This window comes from Bos grunniens, chromosome 4 (assembly GCF_055505025.1).
Source record: "Bos grunniens cultivar Pamir isolate PY7600 chromosome 4, Bosgru_T2T1.0, whole genome shotgun sequence".
In the NCBI taxonomy this organism is placed as follows: domain Eukaryota; kingdom Metazoa; phylum Chordata; class Mammalia; order Artiodactyla; family Bovidae; genus Bos; species Bos grunniens.
Genome location: NC_141168.1, coordinates 66,573,395 through 66,589,448, shown reverse-complemented (window position 1 = coordinate 66,589,448; position 16,054 = coordinate 66,573,395). Strand labels below are relative to the sequence as shown.

Here is a 16,054-nt window from a genome sequence, read left to right as displayed (position 1 = left end):
TTACCTCAGTTCCTTGCTTCACCTGGGAATTGAGATAAATATCGATATTATGCATGGTACTATATTTTTAAATGTCAATTATCATGCGCTGTTGTCATGGGTTGGGAAATGTTTTCCCCCATTTCTTAATTACATGATGCCCTACCAGTGCTTGCTTGGTGAACAAAGGATGACCGAAGTAAGACAAAGAATAAGTTTTTGGTTAACCTGAATGAAATACAAAGCACTTTCACATTTTATACATTTCCAAAGTAAAACAACAACAACAATTGTAACACCAAAGTGCTTGTGTATGCTTATTTGTGTGTGGGGTGTGGGGTGATGTTAGGGTGTATGCGGGTGTGGGTGTGAGTGTGTGCGTGCCAAAGAGACAGGGGAAAAGAAAATAAAACACAAAAATGGAGAGAATAAGAAAAAAATACAAATGATTCACGGTCTCAAAACTCTCTAAACTAAGATTCAAGATGTAATGTATCAGTGAATGCCCTCCCTAGGTCTCAAAAACTAAAACATAAAATATACTTGGGCAAATGATCAAAATAATTTCCATATTTATTCTGCTTTTAGAGCAGTTATTCTCAACCTCAGGCTGCACATTAGAATCATCCAAAAAGCTTTTAAAAAAAAATTTCTGAGCCTCACATCAGATCAATTAAAATCAGATACTGGGCGGGACTGGACATTCCTACTGTTTTAAAAGCTCCCTTAGCGATACTAATGTGCAGCCAGGGTTAAGAGCATTGATTTATAGTAAACCCTATTATACAGTGTGGTAAGAAATCTGCATTTAAATTTTAAGTGAGAACACCAATTTTTAAGAGTTTGAAGTCACCTTACCAAGTTGATGATACATTCTGTCCATTCTTCAATTATGACTCAAACCAGAAATCAAAAGTACCTAAGCCCATGCTGAGCTGGTGGGACTATGAGTCAGTGATCATACAGCAGCCTTGAAAAGAGTGCCTTTCTTGATGCATGCTGGCCCTGTTTCCACGGTGGCCATCTCTCCAGGTAAACTCCAGAGAACAAAACCACCCTGCCTGACGTGGGTTTTCAAGCTTTTTTTTTTTTTTCCCCCTGTTTGAAACAGTTAAATCGAGGTAAAAATGTAATATTCATAGGATACATTGAAGCTCCCTAGCCTGGAAATTTTTATTTCTTTGCCAAAGGAAGGTAGAACAGTTTTCAGGCAAAAAATATTAAAATAAAAATTGCCTACATTAAAAAAATTCTCTCTTTTATTGGTTTCTTACCAAAGTGAAATGTGACCTGCTGCTTGGAGGTCGCTCCCAGGATTAATAATCTCCAGGTGTATTCAAAACTATTAACTGCCTCTGAAGGGAGCAAAAGGAGGCTTCCAGAATCCTGCTATTTGTAGGAGAGATACTGAGCTCAGTGTTTGCTGCTTCACTGAGTTCCTATGGCCAAGGTATTCATGTTGTGCTTAAACTAGGAAGCTTGAAAGGAATAACTTGGGCAGAGAACTTTGTTGTGCTAGCATGAATGCACTGAAGGCCTTGTAAAGAAGCTTGTTTGAATTACATATATGTTAAACAGTTTCAGAACCGTTTCCACTTTAGGTTTTTGCACAATAAACCCCAAATTGCACTTTTGACTACTGAGCTGAGTCTTTTTTACTTGCTTTTTCCCCCAAAATAATAAATCCCCTTAATGATGACTGCAGCACTGTCACACACTGACACAGTCTATTTCTTCAACCTCTATGTTATTAAAAGATGCAACTTATTTATGATGATTAATAACAATGAAATATGAATGAAGAAATAAATTATACAAATACTGAACTGTACATAATAGGGAGAGAGAGAAATGGCCAGGCACTAGCTACCTGCCCCCAAGTACAGACATTGGACAGCAGAACAGTTCTCTCCAGCTAATTTTCCTCTGGGATCGTAACTTAGGAAGCAGGTTATGAGAAAGTTTGAAAGGTGTTTTGACAGGTTCAAACTCTTTTTTTAATCGTGGAGTTGTAAAACCCAATTTCTCCCCCGACCCAGCTTTTACTGTTGCTCTCACATCACATTATTGAAGGCAGCCTAGAACACCTGAGTCAATGCCAACTGACGGCATGTGTCAAATCTTTTGTCTCAGCTGACACAGAAATGCCACGTACCCTCCCAGTGCTCTTCCTGAATATCCATAACTTAACACTCAGGATGCAGGTGCTAAGCAGGGTAAGGGAAGGAGTGCATCTCACGGTATCAACAGTGTGAGTGGATGTGCAACAAGATAGGAACTGCCATTAGGTGACTGGTTCAGAGATGGCTTATCGCCCTAGCACACTCATGAATTCATAATCATTTCTGGTGCAACTGCTTACTCTAGTTGGCATGTTTATTCTGAGTCAAAGATATTAAGACAGGCAAGCCCAAGTCTCATGATTTTCACATTTTTATAAATAAGTGGATGCAATTTTTAAAAACACAAATCACTGCTTCTACAAAATTAAAGCAATCTAACACAGAGTCGGACACGACTGAAGCGACTTAGCAGCAGCAGCAACACTTCTGCTAAAGCTGAAATTCCACAGACTCATGGCTGAAGTTCACAGGCACAAGCAGCGGCCTTTCCACCCCATAGAGGATGCAGCTACATTGTTTTCAGAAGACCTGGTTTAAACTGGCTTGTGAAATCCCCCATTTTGGAAAAGCTAGTTGAGTCTTGGAATATCAGGAACAAAAATAAAACTACTGCTTTACTTTCCAACAGAATAAAATTCGCAACCCATGAGACCCTTGAGGAATACTGAAGACCATTTCTAACCACATCACTGAATGATCATGCCCTACAGGCTCATTGCTGTTATTAGCTATTTCCAAAACCTTTTGTCAAATTAATCATTTCACAGACGTCTCGCACACACACAACAGATGTTCTTACAGATAAATTATGTGACAGAGAGAGAAACATGACACTTTCAGGAGATAAATATTAAACTAAGTCAAAACAAAATATGGGGCTGACAATCCCTGTAGTAATTTTTATTGTCACATGGAAGGGCCTGATTACTTTGGATTCATTTTTGTCAGATGGAGTTCATAGAAAATTTAGATTATTAACTGTAGACAAAGTCAATTTATAACTGTATGTTTATTTGTGATTTTTATTGATTATGATGTGTCGCTCCATGAGAATGCAAACTCTGTGACAGCAGTCATGAACCTGGCTTTACTCAGTACTTTGGGAGTTTCACTTTGTTTTCTTTGGGGGGTTACCCGGTACTTTGCACTAAGAAAACTGAACTTCGTTAAAAAAAGAATCTCACCATAAAGGGAGAAGATTTGAACCCTCTGTTTTACATTATAGATGGTTTGTTTGAGAATTAGATCTGCCATTAGGTGCTTCAAATGCTTAACTCTTTCAATTCAAAATGAAACTTGAACATGTTATGAAAATGTCCCACAATAGAATCAGTAAGTATCTTGCATTCATCAGAAGGCAGTAATATATGTTTTTATGATTGGAGGCCTCCCTGTCTAATTCATAGCTTTCAAAGCTCTAGTAAGAAAACTGAACGACCCACTATTTTATAATTCATCTCAGTTTAAACTTCTGAATAATTTTTTTTAGTTTACCATAGTCATTTCATTACATGATTAAACTTTAGCTCATGTAAAATCTAAATCATAGGAAATAAATTTGAGTAACAGATACCTTAAAATAAGAAGAGTTACTATTTAATAGTGGTTATGAAATTTATACTTGCAAAGTTTCATTGTGGATAACTGACAAAAATACAGATTCCTAGGTTCCATTCCCAGAATTATTAAGTCTGGCTTGGGACTAGGAATCTGTGTTTTAAACTAATACTATACCTTGAGCTCTAGGTGTGAGAAAAATATTTTGGAAAATACTGCCCTTGTATCTTAGGTTTGAATTTAGCTTTTATTTCGGGGGGAAGGGAGAGTAAAGGTTTTTCAGCTGTAAAACTTGACTATAAAAATGTTTTCTATTCTGTCATGGAGACCATCCTCTTCTAGTTAATGAATTTTTCTGCATAAACAGTGGTCAGTCTTGTGAGCTGACTTTCTGCAAATTGTATTCTCCTTTGAAAATGGTTGGTTTACTTCACTTCATGTAGCTCCAAGAAGAATGCTTGCTTGCTTGCATATGTGTGCAGTCATGTCTAACTCTCTGCAACCCCATGGACTGTAGCCCACGACATTCCTGTGCCCATGGAATTTTCCAGACAAAAATACTGAAGTGTGTTGCCATATCTGTCTCCGGGGTGTATTCCCAACCGAGGGATGGAACCCACATCTCCTGCATCTCCTGCAGTGGCAGGTAGATTCTTTACCACTGAACCACCTGGGAAGCCCTCTAAGAGTGGGAGTGTGCATTATGGACAAGTAAGACTTGCTGAAATATTGGAGGTAAGTAAACTGACCTTCTAATAGCAGCAAATCAGATCTGAGGGGAAAGACAGCGCTCTACCGGGAGAATATGCCCTAAAGACTCTGAGAGGGCTCTGCTTCCATCTTAAGATTTGTACAACTTTTCTGCTGTCTCTCTACATAAAGTCCACTTCCTTTTCCAAGAAAATCACCATACTACCCATCACTCTACTGCTTTTTTTTCTTCAAAGCACTAAATATCATCTGAAATGTTCATAGTTATTTGTTTGTTAACATAGTTTTTTGTTTGCTTCTCCAAATAAAATGCAAATGCTGTCAAACCAGGACACTTAACTGTCAATTAGGTTCAGTTCAGTTGCTCAGATGTGTAGGATTCTTTGCGATCCCATGGACTGCAGCACACCAGGCATCCCTGTCAATCATCAACTCCCGGAGTTTACTCACACTCGTGTCCATTGAGTCGCTGATGCCATCCAACTATCTCATCTTTTGTCATTCCCTTCTCCTCCTGCTCTCAATCTTTCCTGGCATCAGGGTCTTTTCAAAAATCAGTTCTTCACATCAGGTGACCAAAGTATTGAAGTTTGAGCTTGAGCATCAGTCCTTTAAATGAACACTCAGGATTGATTTCTTTGAAGTCCAAGGGACTCTCAAGAGTCTTCTCCAACACCACAGTTCAAAAGCATCAATTCTTCAGTGCTCATCTTTCTTTATAGTTCAACTCTCACATCTATACATGACTACTGGGAAAGCCAAAGCTTTGACTAGATAGACCTTTATTGGCAAAGTAATGTCTCTGCTTTTTAATATGCTGTCTAGGTTGGTCATAAATTTTCTTCCAAGAAGTAAGTGTCTTTTAATTTCATGGCTGCAATCACTATCTGCAGTGATTTTGGAGCCCCCAAAAATAAAGTCTGACACTGTTTCCACTGTTTCCCCATCTATTTGCCATGAAGTGATGGGACCAGATGCCACAATCTTTGTTTTCTGAATGTTGAGTTTTAAGCCAACGTTTTCACTGTCTTTTACAGTCAAATACAAAAGAAGAGCAGATGGACACAGAGCAATAACAATAATCACAAATCCTAAAAATAAAATTCCAATAATTGAAATAATAGCATTTTTAAACTTCTTTAACAGTCATGATAAACTTTAGATGTGACCTTGGTAAAGAAAGAATCATGAATTAGAAAGAGTACTGGGGTATTTTATTTGTAGGATATGTAATTGCTTTTATTGTTCTTATTATTGTTGATTTTGTTTTATTTCCATATGTTCCTGATTCATATGTGCCTGAGGAAGACTGGCATGTTTACTGATTTCATGGTATTTACATGTTAATTGAGGAACTAACAAAAAGATCAGGTTAAGATATGTATGAACAAAGCTAGTGAAGTTAATGGAATTCCAGTTGAGCTATTTCAAATCCTAAAAGATGATGCTGTGAAAGTGCTACACTCAATATGTCAGCAAATTTGGAAAACTCAGCAGTGGCCACAGGGCTGGAAAAGGTCAGTTTTCATTCCAATCCCAAAGAAAGGCAATGCCAAGGAATGCTCCAACTACTGCACAATTGCACTCATCTCACACGCTAGTGAAGTAATGCTCAACATTCTCCAAGCCAGGCTTCAGCAATATGTGAACCATGAACTTCCAAATGTTCAAGCTGGTTTCAGAAAAGGCAGAGGAACCAGAGATCAAATTGCCAACATCCGCTAGGTCATCAAAAACGCAAGAGAGTTCCAGGAAAACATCTACTTCTGCTTTATTGACTATGCCAAAGCCTTTAACTGTGTGGATCACAATAAACTGTGGAAAATTCTGAAAGAGATGGGAATACCAGACCACCTGATCTGCCTCTTGAGAAACCTGTATGCAGGTCAGGAAGCAACAGTTAGAACTGGACATGGAACAACAGACTGGTTCCAAATAGGAAAAGGAGTATGTCAATGCTGTATATTGTCACCCTGCTTATTTAACTTATATGCAGAGTACATCATGAGAAACGCTGGGCTGGAGGAAGCACAAGCTGGAATCAAATTGCCAGGAGAAATATCAATAACCTCAGATATGCAGATGATACCACCCTTATGGCAGAAAGTGAAGAAGAACTAAAGAGCCTCTTGATGAAAGTGAAAGAGGAGAGTGCAAAAGTTGGCTTAAAGCTCAACATTCAGAAAACTAAGATCATGGCATGGCAAATACATGGGGAAACAGTGGAAACAGTGGCTGACTTTATTTTTTTGGGCTCCAAAATCACTGCAGATGGTGACTGCAGCCATGAAATTAAAAGATGCTTACTCCTTGGAAGGAAAATTATGACCAACCTAGACAGCATATTAAAAAAGCAGAGACATTACTTTGTCAACAAAGGTCCATCTAGTCAAGGCTATGGTTTTTCCAGTAGTCCTATATGGATGTGAGAGTTGGACTATAAAGAAAGCTGAGTGCCAAAGTATTGATGCTTTTGAACTGTGGTGTTGGAGAAGACTCTTGAGAGTCCTTTGGACTGCAAGGAGATCCAACCAGTCCATCCTAAAGAAGATCAGTCCTGGGTATTCTCGGAAGGACTGATGTTGAAGCTGAAACTCCAATACTTTGGCCACTGGATGCAAAGAGCTGACTCATTTGAAAAGACCCTGATGCTGGGAAAGATTGAGGGCAGGCGGAGAAGGGGACGACAGAAGATGAGATGGTTGGATGGCATCACCAACTCAATGGACATGAGTTTGAGTGAACTCTGGGAGTTGGTGATGGACAGGGAGGCCTGGTGTGCTGTGGTTCATGAGGTCACAAAGAGTTGGACACGACCGAGCAACTGAACTGAGCTGAAGATATGTATAAAAGTGAGGATGGTTACTAATTAATTTTGGTTAGTGCTCTGAAGCGGAGAAGGCAATGGCACCCCACTCCAGTACTCTTGCCTGGAAAATTCCATGGATGGAGGAGCCTGGTAGGCTGCATGCAGTCCATGGGGTCACTAAGAGTCAGACACGACTGAGCTACTTCACTTTCACTTTTCACTTTCATGCATTGGAGAAGGAAATGGCAACCCACTCCAGTGTTCTTGCCTGGAGAATCCCAGGGACGGGGGAGCCTGGTGGGAGGCTGTCTATGGAGTCACACAGAGTCAGATACGACTGAAGTGACTTAGCAGCAGCAGCAGCAGTGCTCTAAAGAAAATCAAACTGTATAGTCCGATAATTTGTCTGGAAGAGTGGATGTACTTTATATACAGTGCAACAGAAGACTTTTACAAAGTAGGAAAAAAAAATCTTAGAATCCTTAGGTCAGATCCCTCCCCAGAACCCTTTCATGTTTCTAATCCTAAGGAAAAAGAACAAAACTGGAGACATAACCCTCCCAGACTTGAGACAATATTACAAAGCTGTGTAATCAAAATAGCATGATATTGGCCAAAAAAAAAAAAAAGGATATATGGATCAATGGAACAGAATAGACAGCTCAGAAATAAACCCACATGCCTACAGTCAATTCATCTCCAACAATGAAGGCAAGAATACACAATAGAGAAAAATCAGTCTCTTCAGCAAGTGGTGTTGGGAAAGTTGGACACCTGCATGTAAATCAATGAAGTTAGAACATACCCTCACAGACAAAAATAAACTCAAAATGGCTTAAATACTTCAGTATAAGACATGACACTATAAAACTCCCAGAAGAGAACACAAGCACAACATTCTCTGACATAAATCATACAAATATTTCTTGGGTCAGCCTTCCAAAGCAAAAGAAATAAAAACAAAAATAAACAAATGGGACTTAATCAAACTTATAAACCTTTGCACCACAAAGGAAACCAGAAACAAAGCAAAAAGACAATCTATGGACTGGAAGAAAATATTTGCAAACGATGCAACCAACAAACACTGTATTTCCAAAATACACAAACAGCTCATACAGCTCAGTAAAAACAAAACAAAACAAAAAAAAACATTCAAAAAATGAGCAAAAAGCCTAAATAGACATTTCTCCAAAAAAGATATACAGATGGCCAACAGACACATGAAGAGATGCTCTACATTACTCGTAGAGAAAAACAAAGGAAAACCACAATGTGATATCACCCCACACCAAGCAGAATGGCCATAATCAAAAAATCTACAAATAGTAAATTCAGGGGCTTCCTTGGTGGCTCAGTGGTAAAGAATCTGCCTGCCAATGCAAGAGAAATGGGTTTGATCCCTGGTCTGGGAACATCCCACATGCTGGGGGCAACTAAGTCCATGTGCCATGACTACAGAGCCTGTGCTCTAGAGCCCTGGAGCAGCAACTACTGAGTCCATGTGCTGCAACTACTGAAGTCATACATGTATAAATGATCATTTTTGCAAAAAAATTAAAATGAAATCTCATAATTTTTTTAACTTACTCTTTTCCTAGTAATTCAACATTACTAGCAAATGAAATTGATTTTATAATAGTCCTTATAATTATTAATGACCTTTAGGCCTGACATGTGTAACAGATACATTCTCCGAGAAAATATGATAACAAAAGGATCATGGATAGTATTCTCTCCATGAGATTTTATTTTTAGCACCCAAATTAGATACTCACAGATTATTGATTGTGCATGGAAGTAAGCTGGTCATCATATTTTAAGACTATGTATCCTGATTTGGGTGAAAAACTCTAACTATATATGTTATATATGACTATGGTAACTATATATATACATATATAGTTTTCAAAAGATAATAGAGTATTATTTCACTTCAGTTCAGTTCAGTCGCTCAGTCATGTCCAATTCTTTGTGACCCCATGAATCTCAGCACGCCAGGCATCTCTGTCCATCACCAACTCCCAGAGTTCACTCAAACTCATGTCCATCGAGTCAGTGATGCCTTCCAGTCATCTCATCCTCTGTCGTCCCCTTCTCCTCTTGCCCCCAATCCCTCCCAGCATCAGAGTCTTTTCCAATGAGTCAACTCTGCGCATGAGGTGGCCAAAGTATTGGAGTTTCAGCTTTAGCTGAATGAACAATGAACACCCAGGACTGGTCTCCTTGTGGTCCAAGGGACTCTCAAGAGTCTTCTCCAACACCACAGTTCAAAAGCATCAATTCTTCGGTGCTCAGCTTTCTTCACAGTCCAACTCTCACATCCATACATGACCACTGGAAAAAACCATAGCCTTCACTAGATGGACCTTTGTTGGCAAAGTAATGTCTCTGATTTTAATATTCTATCTAGGTTGGTCATAACTTTCCTTCCAAGGAGTAAGCGTCTTTTAATTTCATGGCTGCAATCACTATCTACAGTGATTTTAGAGCCCCCCTAAAATAAAGTCTAACACTTTCCTCATCTATTTCCCATGAAGTGATTATTTACACTTGTATAAAACACATAGGAATACTAGTTTTTAATATCCTTTTTCAGACATAGTTTTACCCTCCTTGTTTAGGTGTGCCAATTAACATTTCTGGAAGAACTGAGATGTGCAGGAAGAATTCTGCTAGCCTTGGAATTAAGCTAAAAAAATTAGAAATTCCACAATCACATAGAATATAGTAAATGATCCCTTGACAAAGCAAACTTTAACTTTTCTAACCCTCAGCTATGTAGTTTACTTCAGCTATAATCAATAATGTTAAATGTGATCATGTTGTTGGGTTCTAGGTCCCAATTTTTATAATATTAATTCTAACTCTTATGCATTTGAATATCAAAGTGGCCTAGCCAATATGCACCAGTGAGAAAAATTTGCTTTTATATAAAACTTTACCCCCATATATTTTGTTTTAATGGCTGAGTTATCAGTCAGGTGAGAGGCTTTCATCATGCAATCAGCAAAAGTGACTATTAATTATTTCACAAAACTTCAGCATCAAATTTTTAGCATGAAAAATATAAACACCATCTAAGCATGTGAATGGCACCCACTCCAGTACTGGAGTTGCCCGGAAAATCCCATGAATGGAGGAGCCTGGTAGGCTACAGTCCATGGGGTCGCTAAGAGTCAGACACGACTGAGCGACTTCACTTTCACTTTCCCCTTTCATGCATTGGAGAAGGAAATGGCAACACACTCCAGTGTTCTTGCTTGGAGAATCCCATGGACGGAGAAGCCTGGTAGGGTGCAGTCCATGGAATCGCACAGAGTCGGACACGACTGAAGAGACTTAGCAGCAGCAGTAGCAAGCATGTGAAAATATGTTTGAATATTAAAGTTCACATAAACTGCTAACATTATAATACCAATTGTGGCTAGAGATGGAACCACTGACATAATTTTCCCTCCAATAACTCTGAGTTCTTCAGTATATCCTAACATTCTGTCCCTCAAATCTGATTTTAAAGGCATATGGTATGAACCTTCTTCATTTTACATCATATATGTAATATGAAAATTAAGTCTGGAAATTATAATTTCCCATTGACTTACATTATAACTTTATACATGCTTGAACTCTAATTAGCAGTGACATCTAACATGTAAGGTTTAGATTTCTTGGCCCACTAAATTTTGTTAAGAAGAGTGATCTACAACTAATGCTGACATGTAATAGGAGGGCAACTATTTAAAGAAACTCTTTTTAAAATTAAAAACTCACTTGGAACACAAGTTGTCATCTTTTTGTTCATCTCTTTGGCAAATTTGAACTCTGATATATCTGGTTTTATTACCAAAAGGGGCAACTGTAGTTAGTTTTATATAAATACAAAAAGAAAATGCTTAATTTTCTTTAATAACTGCTGTAACTGAACTAAACTAAATTTCTACTATGGAAATGTTTAATGTTAGTTAAAAGTAATAAAGGACTGTTCTACATAAAAAGCATAACAATGAATCTTTCCTTTAACAAAAGTTAAATTAATAACCATAATTAATACATATCACAATTTATCTGCTTTATTATTAAAAATAGACACCCGGAGACTCTTACTGTTTTTGATGAGATAAACTAAGGAGTTCCCCAGATGATTAGTTTGCCTAATGTGCTTTTACATGATAAAACAAACAAAAAAATTGAAAAACTTCACAGTAGAAAGCACTTTTAAAATATGTATTACTAGTATTCTCAAAATATTCTGAAAGTCACTATGGGAGCATTTCCTTCAAGTTGTGCATAAATCACTTTGCATGTTCACCAAATATCAGAGGAAGAGATGTCAGCAAATAGCTTCCTAAGCACAAGATATTCTTGTAGTTAAATATTTCATTTCTGCATGGGTGGCCATGAACATCTATGAATTTACTGGGCATTTGTAGTCTATGTGGCACAATAATAGGTATGTAAAATTGTATATTATCTCATTCAGATAAAAGATATGAGACTAATATGAGAATTATCAACAAGTTTAAAACATTTTATGCTCAGTTTTATTACATTCAGGACTATAGAGTAAATGTCTCTAATATAAATTTTCTTTCTTCTTGTGAATTCAAGGCAGGGCTGTGGTTCATTACAAACATCAATAAACATCAACATACTAACTTTTTTTTTTTTTTAATCAGATTTTATCCTTCAGGACTTTGGTCCATATTTGAAACTTTCTTCTCTTTCTCCATGGTTTACTATTTTTTTCAATTATTTAACAATATTTATATTGTGTTCATTTTGTACTAAATACTTTATGTGTGCTAACTCATTTGATCTTCATAGCAATTCTGCAAGGTGGGTGGGTGACTTGCCCAAGGTCACACAGCTAATAAAAGGCATACCCAAGATGTGATGTCAGCAGTCAGACTCCAGAGCCTGTGCCGTAACCATTTATCCTATGCTCTGCCTCCAATAATGACCTCAATGGGTGTTCTTTGGAAGTACTGATGCTAAAGCTGAAACTCCAATACTTTCGCCACCTCATGTGAAGAGTTGACTCACTGGAAAAGACTCTGATGCTGGGAGGGATTGGGGGCAGGAGGAGAAGGGGACAACAGAGGATGAGATGGCTGGATGGCATCACCGACTCAATGGACATGAGTTTGGGTGAACTCTGGGAGTTGGTGATGGACAGGGAGGCCTGGCGTGCTGTGATTCATGGGGTCGCAGAGAGTTGGACACGATTGAGTGACTGAACTGAACTGAACTGAAGTTGCATACCCGAGCACTGATCATTTTATTTTGTATTTGTTGTTAACCTTTGCCAGTAATTGCATCCCAGTATCTATTAAATCTCAAGACTCACAAAAGAACAGGTTGTCTGTGAAGTTATCAAAAGCTGTATTCTCTGGACATCGCTGGTAGTCCAATGGTTAAGACTCTGTGTTTCCACTGCAGGGGCTGCAGGTTTGATCCCTGTTCAGGAAACTAAGATCCTGCATGCTGCATGGTGCAGACAAAAGAAGAAAACAACAACAACTGAATTCGCAATTTCAAGAGCAAGCATCCCACTCCTGGGCAGCCAGAGAGCCTGCCTGGCAGGAATACACCTTCCTACAAAGAAAGCATCAAGCCAGAAACCATAAGCTACTGTAGCACAAACTGCTTCCCAGGTGGCACAGTAGTAAAGAACCCACCTGCCAAAGCAAGAGACACAAGGGATACTGGTTAGATCCCTGTGTCATAAAGATCTCCTGGAGTAGAAAATTGCAACTCACTCCAGTATCTTGCCTGAAGAACCCATGGGCAGAGGAGCCTGGCAGGCTACAGTTCATGGGGTCACAAAGCACAAACTAAAAGCAAAGCTCTATTACGTTTTTTTTTTTTTTTTTATATAAAGAATGGTAATTTCCTCTAGGAGAGAATCAAGGCTTAAAATGTTATACTTTATTTTTACTCAAACCTTTTTTTTAAAATCTTTATTATAAGTACAAGCAGAGAGCAGTATTTTCATTTTATAGAAGGAAAAATTGAGATAAGGTAAGATTATCTTATCATTAGAAGTTAAAAGTAGATGTTACATGGTATGTTTTCTGGGTACCAGGAATACTCCCCCAAGCCCTAAAAGCTCTTCTGATATTTATAATTTGTGTTTGTTTAACTAAAAATCCATGCTTATGACTAGGGTTTGAGCAGTACTTGAAAGGAGATGTTATATGGTAATACTAAACATTATTAATAATTTACACTTGTGTAAGTTCTTCTGAAAATTGATTCTTGAAGGGAGAGAAATGAGTAAGTAGGGGTGGGAGGTATTAGGAACCCAAAGGAAAGCTTGCTCAGAAGACGAAGAGAGGTAAATGGAGAAAGTACACAGAAGGCAGCATTTAAGGACCCAAAGAGAAATTGCCTCTCTTCTGTTCCATGTAGAAGAGGGTTACAGTGAAAGCAAGCCTATCAAATTACTCTTTACTAATTGACAAAAGTATGGTCACAGTGATTTAACTATATAAACCAACTTATATAGTATCAGGATATTAAGTGTAAAATTGCAAGATCAGTTATTCAAAACTATAAATAAGTTTAAGTAGTTGAACTTGGGTACAAATCAAACCTCAGGCCAGTTGCTTCTAAAATTAATTGAAAAGCAAAGCAAGGCAGGTACTGTTGAAACAAAAAGTGGGCCTCAAAGTATTTCCTTTGCTAAAATTTAAAGTACTACCTAGAACAATGCCAGGAGTCCTGGTAAGACTTTGCTTAGAGAATCTATATACAGGGAAAAACTGTCACCCCGATTTTTCTTTTGACTAATTCTTCCAGCCAAATAATGAAATGATACAAAAAGTGTGGTATGGACTTAATACAAGGAACCTTGGATTGGAATTCATTGCATGAGTAGAGAGTGACTCTTTTGATGTAGCAATCTCCTGGAAATGCTAGCAGTCCAGGAAAATCAGCAAATATGGTAATTTTGTGGCTTCCATATAGCAGTTTTAGTAGAGGGTAAAGTTTTACATGTATCTACTAAAGGAAATATCAAAGGTGGAATACTTGTCTGTTTCACATATTATCATATTTGGCAGTTAAGAACTGTGAAGAGTCTGAAATTTACCCTACTTGCAGGCTAACAGGTTACCTTGCCACAGGTTCATAGATGCTGATAAAAGAAAGGAGAATCCTGGTCAGAGGCAAAGAACCATATATTACTGACGGCAATATCAGCAGCCAGTGTTTATCAGTATTTGTGCCATTTCCCCAAGTTCCAATTCCAGAGAGCTAGAAAAGTAGGTCAGGTGGTGCCAAACAAGTGAGGGGCCCCAAGTTTAGGGCATCCACATATTTTATAAAGGGCAGTAAGCATCCCTGACCTTTGCCACAGAGGGTAATGCCATCTCCATTTTCCAAGGATGTTTACTGTATAAACCTCTTTGAAAATGTGATGTGGAACAAAGGCAATCAGTGCCTCTGTCCATGAGACATGCAGAAACAAGAGATCCAAAGGGGACTGTCCCTAACAACTGCAGATAGCTTGACATTTTTTTTTTAATTTAGACTTTCTAATCTTTCAATAATACTTGCTTCTATTTTTCTTTGATACAAAAATATGAGACAGATGAGAAAAATCCCTCAGCAATAAACTTCCAAAACTAAAAATACAGATGTACTGGACATTATGGTTCTACCTCCATTATCAAGTCTACTCCACTTTCATTGTGGAACAGAATGTTTCTGGGTAAAAGTGATGCTACCCCCAGCTCCTGATATGGTCTAAGACTGACATAAACCAATCAGCAAAATCCATTTCCCTTTCATTGTGATTGGTCTTAATAACCTACAATACATTTAAGTTAATCAGTACCTGGCATTCTCCTGGAAACAGGTATCTAGCTGAAGACAGAGGGGAAAGATGACCCAATGATTTTTTTTAACCATTTGAGCAAATTTAAATTTAAGATGCAACTAAAAGCATCCTTCCCAAGTGGCACTAGTGGTAAAGAACCCACCTGCAATGCAGGAGACATAAGAGACATGGGTCTGATTCCTGAGTCAGGAATATCCCTGGGAAGAGGAAATGACAACCCACTCCAGTATTTTTGCCTGAGAATCCCATGGACAGAGGAGCCTGGTGGGCTACAGTGTCCTTGGGGCCAAAAAGAGTTGGACATGATTGAAGCGATGTTGCATGCACAAAAGCAGCCTATCAGCACAGTGCTATTCAAGAAACCATGGCTTCTGGCTATTTTACACTATTTCAATATAATACCGTGCATCCATGGCAATAGGTATTCCTTTTTGGAATTTAATATATAATTTCATCTTTGTTTTTATATTCTAAAGGAATATCTTTACATAATGTCTTCTTTGTACATCTTGGAATTTCTAAGTTAAATTCTTGCTATTGAAAAGATCTTTAGACAGCTCAAAAGCAGTTTCAATGTTTTAAGAAGGATTAGACAAATCATAGATACCAAGAAAGTGTATCCAACTTAAATTCATGGGATATATGTGTCCTGATAATTGGTGGAAGGAGATGCAGTCCAGGACACCAGAGCCAAAGATTTAGTAAAAGTGGCATAAACAACATTCATTCCAGAGTGGACACTGACACATTATTCTACAAGCTGTGGAATTACTGAATTACAAGCATGTTCATTATTTGCTTACAGGTGCTTAACCAGTTGGAATAGTCACATAAAAGATTGCTTCATCTCCAGAAAAACAATGTTTTCAAGAGTTTCAGAGATGAATGTGAGCAAGTGAAGATTAACATTAGGATTTATTTCCTTCAACTCCAGTCTCTCTAAAATGTTAAGAAGAGTAATAAACCCAAGAGTTTCACAAACTGATCTTTTACCCCTTGAACTCCAGTAATCAGGTTCCAATCCCAGAA

At 38.0% G+C, this 16,054-nt stretch overlaps 1 protein-coding gene across 8 annotated transcripts in view; it reads right to left on the bottom strand.

The window, feature by feature from the left end:
* Positions 1 to 16,054, bottom strand: part of LOC147374282 (uncharacterized) — a 165,241-nt gene that overhangs the window by 8,816 nt on the left and 140,371 nt on the right. For 6 of the 8 annotated variants that reach the window (XR_015162595.1, XM_086396716.1, XM_086396714.1 and 3 more), the window contains one exon: positions 12,432 to 12,666. The exons of the other annotated variants lie outside the window; for them this stretch is intronic. The gene's annotated coding sequence lies outside the window, so the exon portion shown is untranslated. Of the gene's footprint in view, positions 1 to 12,431; positions 12,667 to 16,054 lie in introns of those variants that run through there. 8 annotated transcript variants of the gene reach the window in all.